Source organism: Rhipicephalus sanguineus, chromosome 4 (genome assembly GCF_013339695.2).
Source record: "Rhipicephalus sanguineus isolate Rsan-2018 chromosome 4, BIME_Rsan_1.4, whole genome shotgun sequence".
Taxonomy (NCBI): domain Eukaryota; kingdom Metazoa; phylum Arthropoda; class Arachnida; order Ixodida; family Ixodidae; genus Rhipicephalus; species Rhipicephalus sanguineus.
In genome coordinates this window covers 5,142,306-5,160,722 of record NC_051179.1, presented here as the reverse complement: position 1 = coordinate 5,160,722, position 18,417 = coordinate 5,142,306, and the positions used below count along the sequence as shown (strand labels likewise).

The 18,417-nt window shown below is 47.2% G+C and overlaps 1 protein-coding gene across 3 annotated transcripts in view; it reads left to right on the top strand.

Annotated features, from left to right (window-relative positions):
• LOC119389320 (tyrosine-protein phosphatase non-receptor type 11) overlaps positions 1-18,197 on the top strand; it is a 344,133-nt gene extending 325,936 nt beyond the window's left edge. For all 3 annotated transcript variants that reach the window (XM_037656526.2, XM_037656524.2, XM_037656522.2), the window contains one exon: positions 14,856-18,197. The gene's annotated coding sequence lies outside the window, so the exon portion shown is untranslated. The remainder of the gene's footprint in view (positions 1-14,855) is intronic.
• Positions 18,198-18,417: the final 220 nt, after the last annotated feature.

The following is an 18,417-nucleotide window of genomic DNA, read 5'->3' as shown; positions in this document are numbered from 1 at the left end:
AAAACTAAGGCTCATCACGGAAATTGTTGCCCCAGTGTCTACAAGAGCCATAGTAGGAACATTGTCAACACACACGTGAACTTTGTTTTTCAGCATGAAGGCTGACGGAGGTATATCGGTTGGCAGCGCACAGTATCCAGCGACCTCACCCCCATCGGCCGCACTGCCTAGTTTTCCGGTGGTGGTGATGGAAGGTGACGCCGCGGCGGTGGCGTTAAGCTGCGGTCGGAAGCTGGTGACAAGTTCCGGAAGTTGCCTTGCAGAAGTCGACGACTGGAAGTTTGACGCGTTGGCCGTGACGTTGAAAAGGGTCGATTGTTAGACTGGTAGGACACTGGTGAAGGCGCTTCTCGGAATTACTGCCAACGGTTACAAAATCTGGAGATGTGGCCTGGGACGCTGCAACTGTAGCACACACGAGGAGACCGAAATGTGCGGTGCAGCTCGAACCCTTCATTTCCGTCAGCTGGCATGGGATATCTGTCCTGATTGTTGTAATATCTGTATCCCGTTGTCGTCGAATAAGTAGTGTGGAACCGCTGCGTCGGATAGGTGTTCTGTCGCTGCTCCTCGTTGGTGTAGCGAGGTCGGTTTGCCGACTCGGGGCGAAGCACAGCTTGGTAATTGTCCATGTTCGCGGCGTTAATAGATGGTGGTGATGAGACTGGAGGTAGTCTGGGCTCGGTGCCTCGGGAGTCATCACGGCCGCAACGACCCATTTCGTGGCATCGGAGCAGCTCTTCCCGTACTATCTGTCGTATTGTCGACGACAGGTCGGAGAGCGGGCTAGCATCGACGCTGGCTACTGTGGGCACATTAGCCAAACGGCCAAATTGCGGCGCTATACGACGCATCTTAAGTGCTTCGAACATCCGGCAGTGCTTCATGACATCGGTCACAGATGACAGGTGCTCTTTGGCAATCAAGAACTGGTACACATCTTCCGCTATATTGGACATACTGGGGTTCACCAGTTTGCAAAGCTTTAAAATCTCTTCAATGTACATAGTACAAGTCTCGCCAGGGAGCTGAGCCCTTTGGGACAGGGTGTGTTCAGCTCGCTTCTTCTTCGTGATGGAGTCCCCGAAGCACTTCTTTAATTCCTCGACAAACGTTTCCCATGTCAACGTATCCTCGTGGTTGTCGTACCACAGGAGGGCAGTGTTGGTGAGCGAAAGCACGACATGCGACAGCTGAGCGGCGGAGTCCCAGCCGTTAAGTTTGCTCACCCGCTTGTACTGGCTTAAGCCACTCGTCCACGTCCTCCTCGCCAGTCCCGCCAAAGCAGGGTGGCTCCTTGTAGAGATGAGAATAAGCCATCGTCCTTGGAACTTTGGTTTCACGAGGCATGTCTCTTGTTGAGGGTGCTGGTAGTCCCGCAAGGCGACGACTCCGACGAGGGCCAAGGTGTGGTAATTCCGTCGTTTTGGTACTCAGGTTACCCCGCACCTCTACCACTCTGTTACGGACTCGTAAATGAGGTTAAATAGAGGTTTATTTACAGGAGATGGACGGCGAATGCGTGCCGGTACTGCGCGTCGTTCTTCTTTTCCTCACACCTCTATTGTTGTCGCTGCTGCTGCTTCACTGGATTGGACCCACTGTAACAATATATATATATATATATATATATATATACACATACATACACACACACATACACACACACACACACATACGCACACACACCGGCTGTCCCAGCTAAGTTGGACCAAGACTCTAAAAAAAAACCATGCGCTCTAGGAAAGTTCTACCTGTTGTATATTAGCGGTAGTCGTGTGTACATACTGTGATAACCGGGTAGTCCTGGGCCATGCCGATCACCCGACCGAATCACACACACGTACGTTGGCGGGTTACACACGACTGCCTGGTCATGTGCGCCGTATTTATTTCCTTGCAACATCGACGCCCCCAGGCACCGGAACGGCAAACTAATCTTATCACATCCCTCCCCCCTTTATTAATGGATGCAAACAATTTGTTCAAGGTGAGTAGCGCGATACTGGTCGTCGAATTCTGGTACTTCGACACAGGACAGGAGTACTGGGTGCTGTGACAGCAAGTTCCGTTTCCCTCGCCACGTCTTCCCTGGGATCTTGCCTAGACTCGGTGTCGTGAAGGCGATCCGGAGTTAGCTGCCTCTGACCCACGTCCAAGCTTGGAGCCAGACCTGTAGCTACTGGGCTGCCTGACTCTTGGTTGTCTGCACTTAGTTCCTCAGGGGGCTGGCGGATGTGATCCAGATGTCGAGTTAAACGCCGTCCGTCCTCCAGTAGAACATCCATGGACGAAGTGCATTGTTCGGTGACGACTGCAGGGAGCCATGCAGGACCTGGATGGAAGTTCCTTGCGAACACCTGGTCACCAGGGTGACCCAAAACCCTGGGTCTTGTTCCTTGGTCGCATCTGATTTTCTGCTTAAGTTGCTTCGGTAGCACCTTAGTCCTGAGGTCTGGGTGTAGCAGGTCCAACGCAGTCCTCAGCTTCCGCCCCAACAACAGCTCCGACGGACAGCAACCTGTGACCTCGTGAGGCGTTGAAGTGTAAGTCAGGAGTATGCGGGCAATTTGAGTGCGAATATCTCCAGGGCCAGCCTTCCGCAACTTGTTTTTGACCGTCTGCACTGCCCGCTCTGCAGCACCGTTAGACGCTGGATGATACGGCGGCACCAGCATTCGCCTCACCCCGTTTTTCTTGAGGAATGTGGAGTAGAGCTCACTGGTAAATGCTGGCCCACAATCCGACACGACCACATCTGGAAGGCCTTGGTTTGCAAACATAATTCGCATGCAGGAAATAGTTGCTTCAGCCGAGGGTGTGGAGACCAGGAACACTTCAATCCACTTTGAGAATGCATCGACTGCGATAAAAAAATAGGTGTTCCTGTAAGGACCGGCATAGTCCACATGCAGCCGTGACCACGGTTTCTCTGGGAACGGCCAGGGCATGACAGGCACTGGTCATGACACTCTTTGATGCTCCTGGCACATACGGCACCTTTGAATGGTTATCGCTATGTCGTTATCCAAGCTAGGCCACCACACATGCACATACGGCACCTTTGAATGGTTATCGCTATGTCGTTATCCAAGCTAGGCCACCACACATGGCTACGCGCAACTGCCTTCATTTTGGACAGACCTGGATGACTCTCATGCAGCAACTGGAGGACTTCCCTTTGTAAAGATTTTGGAACAATGACTCTGTTGCCCCACAATAGACAATTCCCTTGCACACTCAACTCATGAAAGCGCGTCTCGTAGGGTCTTCCCTCTGACCCTAGGTTTATCTGGCAGCCTTACCACAATGCTGCTCTTACTTGCGACAGCACCGGGTCTCTGGAGCTAGCTGCCGCAACAGCATTTGACGACAGCACCCCTGGGTATGCTCCTTCCAGCATTAACACTTCGGCAGGGCAGTCAACAACAAATTCGGCAGTTGGCAGAGGTAGCCGGCTTAACCCATCGGCATGTGCAATTTCTGAACCCGGCCTATACTTCAGGTCGTAACTGTACCCCGACAGCAGCAAGGCCCACCTTAGCACTCTTGGAGAACAGGATTTGGGAACTGGTTTGTCTGCTGCGAGCAGGCCGAGCAGCAGTTTGTGATCTGTGACGGCCTCGCAATGCCAGCCCCATAAGTACTGCCTGAACTTTGTAACGCCAAATACAAGGCTCAATGCCTCCTTATCTAATTGGCTGTAGTTTTTCTCCGCGGTTGCCAGGCTGCGAGAAGCAAAACCAATGGGGCGCTCTTCTCCAGATGACTCTCGCTGCGCCAGTACTGCTCCAATACCGAAGGGAGAGGCATCAGTGACAAGCACAGTTGGCTTTCCTGGGTCAAAGTATGCCACTATAGCAGCAGAGGCCAATAGCTCCTTGCTTCTCCGAAATGCCTGCTCTTCATCAGTTTCCCAGCGCCATGGCGTTCCCGACGCCAACAAACTATTGAGCGGCTGTAACACGGCAGAAAGGTTTGGCAAGAACCTTCTGTAAAAATTAACCAACCCGAGGAAACTCTGAAGTTCCTTGACCGCTCGGGGAGCGGGGGCTTCCAGCACTGCTTCAGTCTTAGCCCGGTTTGGACGCAGCCCAGCCGTACTAATGATATGGCCCAAGTACTGGACTTCTGGTTTCAAGAATTCGCATTTGGATAACTTCAGTCGCAGTCCCGCGGTTTTCAGGCGATCCAACACTCGGCCCAAATTCTCGCAATGCTCTTTGTCACTGGTTCCTGTGACCAGAATATCGTCAAAGTACACTACGACATGGTCAAGGTCGTGCAAAAGATTTTCCATCTCTCGCTGAAATATAGCCGGAGCTGATGAAACCCCGAACGGCAGCCTTGTGAGTCGGTATAACCCCCTCGGAGTGTTAATGGTGACTAGCTCTTGGCACTCCTCATCGAGTGGGACCTGCTGGTAGGCGTCTTGCGCAAGTCAAGCTTTGTGAACTTCTTGCCCCCTGTAAGCCACGCAAAAAGTTCCTCAATCCTAGGAATGGGGTAGGACTCGATGACTGTCACCGGGTTTATGGTAGTCTTAAAATCGCCGCAGACCCGAACCCGGCCGTCGCACTTCAATACAGGAACGATGGGCGCGGCCCACTGAGAAGTTTTCACCGGTTTGATAACGCCTTCCCGTTCCATCCTCTGTAGTTCTTCAAAAACCCGATCACGCAAAGCAAATGGTATCGGACGTGCCTTGACAAAACGTGGCTTCGCACCCTTTTGTACGGATATAGAAGCTGCAACGCCGTGAAACGTGCCAAGCTGCTCCGAAAAAACTTCGTGATATTGGCTTACCAGGTCTTCCGTAGACTTCACGACGTTGACTCCCTCCGTCTGAGCGATGCCTAGCTTGAAGGCCTTCATCCAGCTTCGTCCAAACAGCGTAGGACACGCCCCTTTCACGACAAATAGGGGTAGCTGGCGCTCCTTGTCGGCAAGTTTGACAATTGCTTACAGCTTTCCCTGGACGCGTTTCATGTCACCGAACAAGCTTCTCAGCTGCACACTCGATGGCTCCAACGGCACCGACGGAAAAAGCTCGGCGAACTTGCCATCATCAATGGTCGACACACTTGCGCCGGTGTCCAACTCCATATCGAGCGTTACGCCGTTAACTTCAACCGCTATGCGTATTGGCTCCGAACTAGCTGTGTGAAGCGTCCACAAGTCGAAAAATTCGGGCTCTTAAGCAGAGACAGACAGATCGCCCAGGTTGTTGACTCGACTAGAGCGGCTGCGACTAGACTGGCTCCGGTCGAAATTTCTACTCCCCGGCTGAACTCTGCAAACTCTTGCAAGGTGCCCTTTTTGACGGCAGTTGCGACAGATCGTGTTGCCGTGCCTACACCAATGCGTAGAACAACCTCCCCCGCAACGAAAGCAACAGCTATCATTTTTCCCCGAGGCGACAACATTTGCTTGCTCCGGAGCTTCGTCAGATAGTAGCTGTGCTTGCTGACAGCTCAATGCGCGTGAATCTTTACGCGCAGCTTCCATAGCTACGACGGTGTCCTTCGCAGTTTCGAAGGTTAAACACGTCGTTTCCAGCAGCCGTGTTTGCATGGTTACGTCATTGATTCCGTTGACTATCTGGTCGCGCAACATGCGCTCTCGAAATGTTGCGAAATTGCAGTCTTCGGCTAACTTCTTCAACGAGGCAATGTAGTCACTTACGGTCTCCCCCTCTTTTCGATGCCTCGAGAAAAACTTGAAACTTGCCGCTACTTCTGATACGCGAGGGGCGCAGTGCTTGCCAAGTGTGGTAAAAGTTTCGGTCAGTCCTGCTTGGGCGGGCCTGCTTGGTGCTAGGAGGCCTCGTAGCAGAGAATAAGTCTCTGGACCGCAGCATGTCAAAAATACAGCTGTCTGCTTGTCGCTCGGGATGTCGTTCGCGATGAAGTACAGCTCGGCCCGCTCACGGTATTCCGCCCACTCCGATGTACTCGGGTCGAACGAATCCAGCTTCCCGACGACAGGCATGACGACGCGTGATTGTGCTGTGCCTGTCTGGTTCGTCAGTCGTCACCACTTGCGATAACCGGGTAGTCCTGGGCCATGCCAGTCACCGGACCGAATCACACGCACGTACATTGGCGGGTTACACACCTGACTGCCTGGTTGTGTGCGCCGTATTTATTTCCTTGCAACATCGTCGCCCCCGGGCGCCGGAACGGTAAACTAATCTTATCACACATGTAATTTTTTGATAACGAAGTGCTAATAATTCATTAGATTTAATTTGCCAACCGTTTTATTTTTGCTCAAATCGGAAAAATATTAACTTTTATGTTGTATACCTCACCTCAAGTAACCCCAGAATCAAGCATTTATCTTTTGCTGAAATCTGTCTGGTTGATTTTTCCGAGAAAAAACATAAGCGCGTGAAACACGCCAAATATGAAATAGATGCGCGCTCGCCCGCTGCTACTCAACAGTTTCCAAGCGTTCTTTGATTGATACACGGCTGCGTTCGTTCATTGTACAGGGCTTTACGCTATTTGATGGACGCGCATCAAAACGTGCTGCTGAAGAGTCCATCATCGAGCATGAAGCCCTGTACAATGCGGTGATGAACGAATGCAGCCGTGTATCAACTAAAGAACGCTTGGAAGCACAGGAGTAGCGCTGCTCGAGCGCACGTCTATTTTATATTTGGCGTGTTTCGCGCACTTTTGTTTTTTCTCGGAAAAATCAACCAGTCAACCAGACAGGTTTCAGCAAAAAATAAATGCTTGATTCTGGGGTTATTTGAGGTGAGGTTCAACATAAAGTTAATATTTTTCCGATTCAAGCAAGAATAACAAAGTGGCTAATTGAAGCTAACTAATTAATTAGCACTTAGTCATGAAAAAATTACATGTTGTATGTACACACGACTACCGATGATATACAACAGGTAGAACTTTCCTATAGAGCGCATGTAAAGATAGAGACCGACTTTCAAATTGTCATTTAGGTGCCGACACTGAGATGTCATTATGAAGATCTCTAGTGGATACTCCAGATTTATTTTTCAATTTACACATAGACTTCGATCGACCTCTTAACGCTTGGCTCGTAGCGAAGAAGGCCGCATAGGCTGCTACTCGCTGACTGCATCGCATCAAATCGATTCCCACAAAGTGGGTACTCCCGAATTTTTTTATTGACATGCTATACTTTGTTAAAACATGCACCAAACAGGAGAGCTAATGCTGACACAGGAAGCTTTAACTATGCCATTGAATTGACAAAAAATAATTCTAAGAAGGTAGCAAATACCATTTGCTACCACTACACCTTGTGCGAAGCTGGGGTTACGACTTCTTCCGCCAAAGATTGTTTTCTGGACAAGTATTTGAGCTGCTCTTCGGTCACCGATCTGGTAGTAAAACCCTCTGCTGATAAATGAAAAAATGCGTACAGTCTTTTCTCGGCACTTTTATAGGCAGGCATGTCGAAGGGTACCCATTTGTAGACAACCAAGAAATTGCCTTTTTTTTTTACTCGAGAGCAAGTGTGTGCGAAAGCACTAACTGACTGACTGTGTCGGATTGCCTTGTATTCTTATTAGCATTTTTGTTTTAGGAAAACTGGTCGCTACGCGGTTCAAGACTTCTTAACTTCTCATTGCTTAAATGATCACTTCAGTTGTTCATCAACACAACATATTCTGCACATAAAAATTCGTTTCAGGGGCATTTTGCAGTGAATGTCTCGTCAATGGACCATGATCCGAATTTTAAAAGACCGATATGAAAAAAAAGTGGGCATTAACAGCCCCCTGTGAATTACCTGCCAGACAGGACAGCCAAAAGTCCCTTGTCAATGGTTGGGGACCTGTGCCAAGCTCTTAAAATATATCCTGGGTGTCATGAGTAAGGAGAGGATGTATGGACGACGGAAGATTACGAAGTAGGAGGAGAAGCACGCGGAACATGCACGAGCGCGTGCATGGTGGCACACGGCTCGATGTGCGTGATACGAGTCGTAAACGAAGGCAGCAGTTGAATGAGCTGGCATTGTTTGCGGGGCTACTGGAGAAGAAGGTCGCATTGGCAGCTACGTTCTGTCAACGGGAAGGCAGCGGGCATTCGATTCCGGAGGCCGTGACGCTGGCACTCCGTGGCGAGGCCGTTGACCTCGACGACGCTCGAGCGAGGCTCCTCGAAGGTGCTGCAGCACCTTGCGGCAATTCCGGATGCACCAGCAGCAGTCCCCCTTCAAACTTCGGCCAGCAACAATCCCCGGGACGCCACGTCATCATGTACAGCAGGGGCCGAGCTCGTACTTAGGCCTAAGCGACAGAGACGCCTTGCCACGTCAGCGACTGCGAAAAGGCTTACGGCAGCGTGGCTAACCGTGACGTATCAGAGCAACGATTGAAGAGGATCGTCGGCTACATCGACTGCGGATCCAACACCACGGGGGCTGGACTTATGGCGTTTGACGGAACCAAGTAAGAGTGTTCCATTGAGACTACAATTCGACGGCGAGGCCTATGTGGCCAGACACTCTAGTAGCGACGCTAGTCGGAGGTTTGGAAGTACTGAGAATTGTGTTTGTTTATTTTTGCATATTTCTTTAGTGTTTATGAGATTTTCACTGTTAGTTGTTTTGAGTGTTTTCTTATAGTTTTCCTGTGTGTGCAATTAAACCATCTTTGCTGTGCCAACCTGCGCCTTCTCAATCTATCTCCAACGCACACGCCTCCGAGATCAGTGACACTGGGCCAGCGCCAGGGGGGGCTCTGCCCCCCATAAAGCAGTCGGGGGGGGGGGGGGGGGGGCTTGAGCCCCCCAGCCCCCCCCCTCTGCCTATGCAACTTGCAGTGTTTTTGACAACCAGTGCACGTAAAGAAAGCATGTACCAAAACAAATGTAGTGTTGCCAGCAGCCCTGTCAACTTTACTGCCAACATGCTTGGAGGTGCACGCTTCTGTGATAAAAGCCAAAAATTTGAATAAATTATAGTTTGTATAATCCATACGTACGATTGAGAATGTTTTCAGCGTGATTAGATGTGAAATATTGCATGTAGACGTAGGTGCCTAATGAGCCCCTTGTGGCATCTCTCCAAAGCTCGTAAAACTGCCGTGTGACGTGGCCACAACGCAATCTCCGTCCAACTCCCTAATGGAGTTTTACATTTATGGAGTTTAACAGAGTTCGCTGGTGCTCGTGTGACAGGGGTATAAGTCCTGTCGGGGGTGCTATCACCCCCGGTAAAGTCGTTTTTGCCGCATGGCACGCGCCTCTTGTGGATTAGTCGCAGTTAGCGAGGTGGCGCTGTGTAAGGTTAGCGCGGTGACGAGGTACAGGGAACAGCAGCGAGTCTCTTTGGCATTTGGCAGCATGCGTGAATGGACGTCTGTCACGGTGGGGGCGATACTCTGGCCCCTCCTGGGACGTCGGTGACTCCACATTCGCGGTACCTTGTATGCATTAATGTTGCTTGTGTCTTGTATTGGCATTATGTAAACGTGTTACTAGTCATGTATTAGAGTCGGCTTGTGAGCTTGCCTTTGCAAGCATAGTTCATAAATGTACACATGTTCGTTTGCCCGATGGTGTGACTGTCTCCATGTGTTCCGAGAGCAGCTCATCTTCAGACCCCACAGTCCTCAAGCATGCGTGTTACAATCCTTCGAGTTCCCCAAAATGTGACAGCTAGCTGTCATCGTCCTTGAGGCATCTGCTATCCAGACAACAGCCAGAGAGCCGCCAAGCCAAAATAGCCCCGGCTGATTCCAGCTACCTGTCTTACCAGAGAAAAAAAATGTACGATTGCCTAATGAGAGCGCAGCAGGGTCCTCTTTCCAAGCCACTGGTTTAGCCGGAGCAGGAGACAAAGCTTTTCCACCAGTTACGTTCACACTGCACCAATATGCAAGGAACGGCACCTTGGAATGGCTGAATGTGCAAGAGTTGGTCTGAAACACATCAACTTAATGGAAGCCATAGCAGGTGTGAGCTCTTGCGCTTCGCTTGCTCTATTTCATCTAACCCTGCGCCAATTGTTTGTTCATGGCAGAAGGGTCATTCCAAGTGAAACGTCCCAGCCCAAAATTCGACCACCAGCGATTCTATTGATAAAATTTGAGCTAGAAGGTAACTTTATGAGAGTGATTTTAGTAAAGTATTTTCGATCAGAAAAATTATCTGGTCACGTGACGGCCCTTTGAATATTCCGGCGAGAAGGAAAAGTTGGGTGGGAATATGTTATGCGCATTCACCGTTGAAACTGGGTACAATGGCACATTGCATATTAAACCATTCTATTGTCATTGTTCTTTCACGTGACGTCACAAATAAAACCATATATTAATTTTCCGGCTTAAATAGGCTTAGCAAAGAAGCAAGAAAACGTGCAAATTTAGACAATTTTCGTAAAACCGGCGGCAATGTTTCAGCCGCAAAAGTTTTTGAGCTATTTTACCAGTCGACGTAGTATCTGCTAAAAATATTTTCAACCTTTGTAAGCAAGCGTTCATTGAGAAAAATGCATGCAAAGTTGATAAAAAATGACTTTTTGGGGAGATTCACTCGTAAATTAGGCATTGAGGCCCTCGCGATAAAAATATGTGAGAGGGTTCTTTATATGCTCTAATGTCTTCTCTTATGATGGGAAAATTTTTATTCCTGTAAATTTTGTTTAAAGCGAAAAAATAATTTTTGATGTCCACAACCATTGTCACTGGTAGGCGCTGGCGAACGGAAGCGTTTTCCGTGATTTTAGGTAAATTATTGTCAGTGATTCTTGGTTAGTTCTGTAGTTCATATTATTTTAGACCTTGTTAGCTTATGTGCACTGGTTTTGAGCATAGTCAGCCTTGTTCTATGTCTGTATTGACCACTGCGGGACCATGAGGCATCAGAAAGTAGATGGACGACAAGCCGCGCCCCTAAAGGGCTGTACACTTCAGAAGCGTGAAAAGCTGGGCCGGTTGGTTCATGTTTAGGTGCGAGGAAACCAGCGAAGCTCAAAAACAAGGACGAAGAAGAAGGCACATTCAAGCACACACCATCGCCGGCACGTTCAAGCACACACCGGCGATGGTGTGTGCTTGAATGTGCCTTCTTCTTCGTCCTTGTTTTTGAGCTTCGCTGGTTTCCTCGCACCTAAAAAAAGGCTGTACACTTAAAACAGAAATAACGTTTTGAACCTTTGCTACCACGAGGAGGACCACAACCTATCAGCAGAGTAGTACTTCTTTGCCACTTCACATGGCAAAAGCGCATACGACGATGTTGGCGGCCCACTGAAACATGTGGCAGTAAGAGCAAGTCTACGGAGGCCATATGGTGGTCAGATTCCGCCACCACGTGATTTGTATGGCTGGACGAAAAGTAATGTAAAGGGTGTTACAGTGATTTGGGTGCCACATTTCACAATTCAAGAAAAGAGAACCCAGCTCGCTCAGAGATTCACCATGGTGATCTCTGTCAAAGGAACCCGATAACTGTACCATTTCGAACCGTCTACTCCTTCAACACTGTCCGCGGCGGTGGTGCAGCGGTGGTAGCGGCTGCTGACCCGAAGGTCACGGGTTCAATCCCGGCCGCGGCGGTCGCGTTTCGATGAAGGCAAAATGCTAGAGGCCGTGTACTGTGTGATGTCAGTGCATGTTAAAGAACATCAGATGGTCGAAATTTCTGGAGCCCACCACTATGGCATGCCTCATAATCATGTCTTAGTTTTGGCACGTAAAACCCCAGATACTGTGATTACTCTTTCAGCACTTCATGTTGGGATTACATCATTCTCCAACACTCATGAACCTCAAGAGAGAAAGCCGATGTGAATGACAAGGTAGCCTACATTGACATTAACAATTAAGGTGTAGAAAATGCGACCAGAGGATGGCACATCAGAAAGCAAAAGGCCTGAACGACAAGAAATTTACGTTTTGAAGCCATAATTTCCTTTTGCAAGTGTTGGTAAACAATGAAACGCTGTTCCTGTGCTAGTATGAAACACCCGAGAGCAAAGAATCATGTGATTCGCGCATCCGTGAGGCATAAAATGAAACAGAGTCAGCCAATAAATACCATTGCCAAACACTTATGCCCATGCTGTGCTCGTCTGCCTGACTTCCCCTAGTGCCAAAAAAGCAAACTATGAAGCACAAAAGTAAGCGAGTTTCGATATACATATACACTAATGCGAAACCACGCTGCCAGAGTTTGCTTGAAAAACTAACGGAGTCCTCATGCAAGCCCAAACAATCACCGAGAGAAAGCACGCGTTCTGCTGTAAAGACAGACATCGGTAGGGCCTGCCAGTGTCATTGGTTGTGGACATCAAAAATTATTTTTTCGCTTTAAACAAAATTTACAGGAATAAAAATTTCCACATCATAAGAGAAGACGTTGGAGCATATAAAGAACCCTCTCACATATTTTTATCGCGAGGGCCTCAATGCTTAATTTACGAGTGAATCTCCCCAAAAAGTCATTTTTTATCAACTTTGCATGCATTTTTCTCAATAAACGCTTGCTTACAAAGGTTGAAAATATTTTTAGCAGATACTACGTCGACTGGTAAAATAGCTCAAAAACTTTTGCGGCTGAAACATTGCCGCCGGTTTTACGAAAATTGTCTGAATTTGCACGTTTTCTTGCTTCTTTGCTAAGCCTATTTAAGCCGGAAAATTAATATATGGTTTTATTTGTGACGTCACGTGAAAGAACAATGAGAATAGAATGGTTTAATATGCAATGTGCCATTGTACCCAGTTTCAACGGTGAATGTGCATAATATATTCCCACCCAACTTTTCCTTCTCGCCGGAATATTCAAAGGGCCGTCACGTGACCAGATAATTTTCCTGATCGAAAATACTTTACTAAAATCACTCTCATAAAGTTACCTTCTAGCTCAAATTTTATCAATAGAATCGCTGGTGGTCGAATTTTGGGCTGGGACATTTCACTTGGAATGACCCAGAAGCAATCGCAGATGCAAGTCTCCATGCTGTGCAGTTCCGTCACTGCACTCACTGTCTTTCTATGTCCCTGTTGCAAATCTAACAGGGCAGAGCACGTTAATTGCCTTCGGCACAGGAGTACAAACAGCTCCTTGTCACACAACATGTCCCAGCATATTGGCCCACACTCAAAGCACTGTGAAAGTTGTTAGGTACGTACACTATCTAAATAGCCAGAATTCACTAAATTGCTCGCGTATAAAGTGCTTTTTATTAGAGTACACTTCATGCGCCTGGAATGTATGCAAAATGTATGACATTAACAAAATTCAATTGGGTCGTTTCGTTTGTCACCACTATAATGACGACTTTTTGTCCAGTGAATTATTTTAAGTGACTTTTCCTATGTGCCAGATGGGATACTGATTCCTTTATGCTTTTGCATTCATTTGTCCACTGACGATTTCATCTCGTATGCCAGTACTCTTCACCCACCCAGATGTCACAACCTTAGCCTTTCTTTGTGCACCCTAACATATTCAAATACAGTGGAACTTCGTTTATACATCCCCCAGTCATGCAACGACCCGCATTTTACGACAAATTGGCTTGGTCCCTGCAATACCCCCATAAAAATAATGTATTAAAAACCTCGATTGTACGACTCAATTTTACGCCGGCCCCGCCTTGTACAATGCCTCCCTGGGACCATCCGAGAAAAAAAAAACCCTGAGACAACGCAGGCTGGCACGCGAGCGCACTGTGGCCGGAGGGAAAAAGTCGGAAAACCGAGGAACTGAGTTCCTCCGCGCTGCCACCGAAAGGCTTCTTCAATTTTTCGGCTCGTGGGCTACCCTAGCTAGCCAGAGCCAGCTGGAGCACATTCATTTTTGTCGCATTGCATTGCTCACCGCGCTGCGCATTTCCAGTGCGGTCGTTTTTCCTTTTTTCTTTCTTGGCTGGGTGGTTCTGGAGTGACCGTTGTGAGCAGATAAAATGGGAGATAATTTCGAGCTCGCTTTCCAGTACGCTATAACATTCATTAGATTTCGTGTCATTGCACCGGACGTGTTGAACGGCGATTGTTGAGCCCGTCCACTTTAACAATGAGACAGCCACGGGAACCTGAGCTAGCTGCTGTCAAACCAGCTCTCGAAGGGAAGCTGATGCGTCGTGGCTGGGCAAACTCACAGAAAAAAATCTGGTATTCTTAAAAGGTGAGAATAATGATTCATTCACACCTCCAATAAAATGCTTGGTTGTAATTTTTTTTCAAATAATTTAATGTACCTTCCTTGGAGCAGCGCAGGTTCGTGCCATGGACTTTCTCAGACAGTATGTGTACCCACTTTTGAGGGGCAAGAATGACCATCATTTTTAGTTCTTCGATTATGCAACGACTGGATTATAGGACAATGTTGTGTGGTCCCCTGAAAGTCGTTTAATCCGGGTTCCGCTGTAGTTATTTCTTGAGAGTTGTTGAATTCTGAAAGGATTTACCCAGTTCCTTTCGTGAATTGCCGCTGTCAGATTTTATAGAGTCACTGTTGTGGTAAGATTCTCGTGTTCTGCTATCTTTTTGTCGTTCCTTACACTTAGTGTGTACTCTCTGCATGAGGTATTTGAAATTAAATAATTTGTTATCACTGTTTCACATTTCAGTGGAGAGTGCGACTTTGAATCGTAAGCTTTTTCTCACTTTGATGACATGAGTGCTGAAGCATATGAATGAGGTTCTGTTGAATGTTGTGTGTACCTGTGGGGAGCCAAGCGCTGCACACGCGCTGTGTTGCTCCAACTTTGGCCAAGTAGCTGTCTCTTCCCATTTTTGCTGTGAGTGGTGGCAGTTATTGTTCCCTATGCACTGGCTTCTTCACATGGCAAAAAGTGTTGATTCACTTTTATAATAAGAGAAAGATGCTTTTGTCTCTTTCCAGCATTTATTCCATACATAGATGTGGCCACCAGGAGCACCCCAGCTACCGTGGACCCTAGTCTCTCCCCCTCCATCCATCCGCTTCTTCTGTTGCTAGCTGTGCTACTTAGAGGGACCCTAGAGAGAAAGGCCACTTCTCGCGTACTAAGTAAATTGCTCTTTTACAATACCAAAAATTCCACGCTTGCTTCGAGAAGACACTTGGTAAGCAAGAAAACGCTCAAAAAGAAAATGTGGGTGCCAATGCCACCTTCAAGTTCCTGCACCAGTCGCCGTGACGTCATAAATTTTGACCATGCCCACTCGGGCCTACATAGTTCCTAATCAGTAAAAGGAGGTGCGTTGTCTCCTGAGGGAGCCAGAGTCTTCTTCATGAAATTTCGTCAACCCAATGTGGCCCAAGTACAAAAGAACACTTTGAAATCTGTGACGTCACCATCAGAGATTTTGGCAGGAAATTTAAATGTAAAGCTTTCTCATCTATTAATAAACCTATAGTGGTGAAATTAACGACACTAGAGTTTTCAAAGTATAATTTAAGCAAATTTACCTTTAGTGTCCCTTTAAGTCTGCATTGTACACAAGGCCTCTTCTGCTTAATGTGCAAACCGATGTGATAGTGCGACTACGGCCTCCTTGTGTGATACACCTTTGTTTGGATAAGTACAAATCAACGTGGATGCTGCTTACCTTCCCAAGACTCTGATTATGCTTATCTCGTGCACCACAGCTGCTTTTCAACTCGATAGTGGAAATCACATCTAAATGCAGCTGGTGCTGAGGCTTGAACTTGATTGCACTGCTTTAGGATAGCTTGCCTCTACAGCTTTTGGTAGAACAGCCAGCAGCATGCCATTTAATAATGTGCTTGCAACCCTGATGGACACGACTGCACTCGTTACCAATTCTCAAACACCCACACTCGTCTTAACCAAGTGATGCCTGCGCTTGAATTATTTTGTTACCTCGGGAAGTTTGCAACGTCTAGAAAGGGATTTTTCGGTGGTAACGTAGCGACACCCGAAAGTACCATTTTATTTGCCACTAACGCAACACGCCTGCTCGTGTGAGCCTGGACATGCAGGTGAGGTGGACTGTCAGGTGAAGCCATGACAAGTCACTGATATGCAAAGATGGACAGAGAGGCCAATCAAGAGTATTGCAAGGAGATGATCTGTTGCATAAACCATCGCATAACAAAAGTGACACCGTGTTCCCGTGTGAGCATTTGCAGGAGCCACAAACCCTAAGTCCATTGTTCCCTACATGGGTATGTGTGCAGCCTCATGAAAATAAAACTAGGGTTATGACTAGAGCGGCTGGACGTGGTAGTGTCACAGTGCATGCCCGAAGGGAAACCCATCTGTGTCAAAATTAGGAGGAAATCGCTGCATTTTTTACTCATTGAATCAAGATTAACTTGGTTGAATTGGGTTTAGTTCCACGATAGCTTCAGTGATTCAGGTTGATGACAACATTGAACCCTGTGGGTACCTGGGGAATGGAAAATTTCTTCGTTAGATCGGGAAATTCGTAAAATCGGGTTTCGTTAGATTGAGTATTAATTGTATTGCATACTGAAAACACATTAGCAGTAAAGCAGCTGCATTTTTTAAGAGTTTTAGGCATTGATATTAAAACTGTCACGCATTGTGTTACTAAAATTAATTGTAATGTTAGAGAACTTACAAAGTGATTGGCCCACATGCTGCATTTGGGTGTGCTGCCAAGAATTGTTTCAGTAGTATACCAGTTCTTGCTGCTCCTAGCAAGGACAGTATCTCAAAGGGCCGTTGTTCTAGATTGCCTTGCCTGTCTCCTGCTGCAGAAATGTGTCAGAGAAGGGTATTTTATTTCTTTCATCTTTGAGAGCACACTGGAATCTATACAATGGCAAGGGTGTCTCTTGGATAGCTCCCTCGCCATGCAGTCATGATGGCGAGAGTTCCAGCAAGTGTTTCTTGCATGAGAGGGCTGGAGTTACGTGCTTTGTCCACCCTTGTGTGAATGAGTGGTTCAACACAATTCCTGGAGAAAGATGTGCTTTGGTCATGCACAGTATGAGCACTCAAGCAGTATCCACGAGCTCGCACGAGTGTGGGACATTCGAGAGCAGGGATGATGTGGCATCACAGAAGTGCTTCTATCTGAACATGCCGAGGAAGCCTGTGGTGTAGCTGATGACGATGTTTCAATGGAAAGTTAGCAGCTGTTTGATTGCTGTGTAATAATACTCTGTATGTAAAAAAAAATGTATCAAGCTGGGCCTGTCGGGACTTGGATGTATGAGAGTGAGGCATACGCACTGCTGTCACATGGCAGAGACCATAGCTTCATATTGTTAAGGCCTGTTTCCACTGCTCTCCTTTAACCACCTCAGGTATCACTGGCAACTTTCGTGACCGCGGAAAAATCGGTTCTTTTTGGGTAGTCCAGGAAATTTTTTTTTCCTGCCACAGAAGTTGATTCGTGCTAAGGTGTAGGGTATCAAATAATGTAAGAAGAATTGGTCTTTCTAACAGTATTAATTTCAAACAACAGGTTTATTTCAAATATTATTTTAAAAATTATCAAACAAATAAATATACATCAAAAAGAAAGGAAAATTCATAAAAACATTAATGCTACACTGCGCAGGTTAAACATTAAAAAAAAAAACAAAGTATACATTGAGATGCAAAGCCCTTGTAGAATGATAGTGCAAATATGAGCTCTGTAAGTACGAAGGTTATTACGTACATACAAAAATATAAGCACTAGTGCCTATTATGCCACCGCGCGAAGCAGTTTCTTGACACTAAAACAAAGGTTGGCTCACTTTGCGTTGGCTTTTCGAGAATATGCATCCACGCATACTTATCTGTGTGGTTGCATATATCTCCGACGACTTCTGTGGTAGCACAAAGAAGCCGCCGCGTGGCACTCCGAAGCGCTAGGTCAAGGTCCGCGCCGTCTTCGTGGAGAGTACTCCGCTCTTTCTGCAGCCGGCACCAAATGAAATTGACACCTTGCAAATGAGAGCTGTGACCTTTAGTACGCACCAGATACGTTTACATTGATGCGCAGCAGCGATAAAACAGCCCGAGGAGAGGACAGAACTTACCAGCGGATAGATGCTGATGTTCCGAGGCAGTTTGATGCATTTTTGCCGTTCGTACTGAAGTCTGATGAATCTTAGTCGTCTCATGTGTCTGTGCTGCTACCATACCGAGAGATTCCTGCTCAGATTCATCGCTATCCATCGAAATTTGCCATTTCCATGGAGCACCTGTGAGCGACGTCGACACCATGTCTGAAACAACGAGCGCTCTCCTACCCGACTGCGAACGAGCTTTAAAAACCTTTGCAATACTAGAGCGAACTTGGGGATATTGGTGGAGCATAGTGAAACACACAGCGCAAAACTACGACGGGGACACAGGAAGGAAACACACACAGTGCTGAACTTACAACAGTTTATTAGACGAATTTTCCTAGCATATATACAGAAAACAGCCACACCAATGCGCACATCAAAAAAGATACACTTCCTATCATCTTGGAAAATCCGATAGAAGAAATGC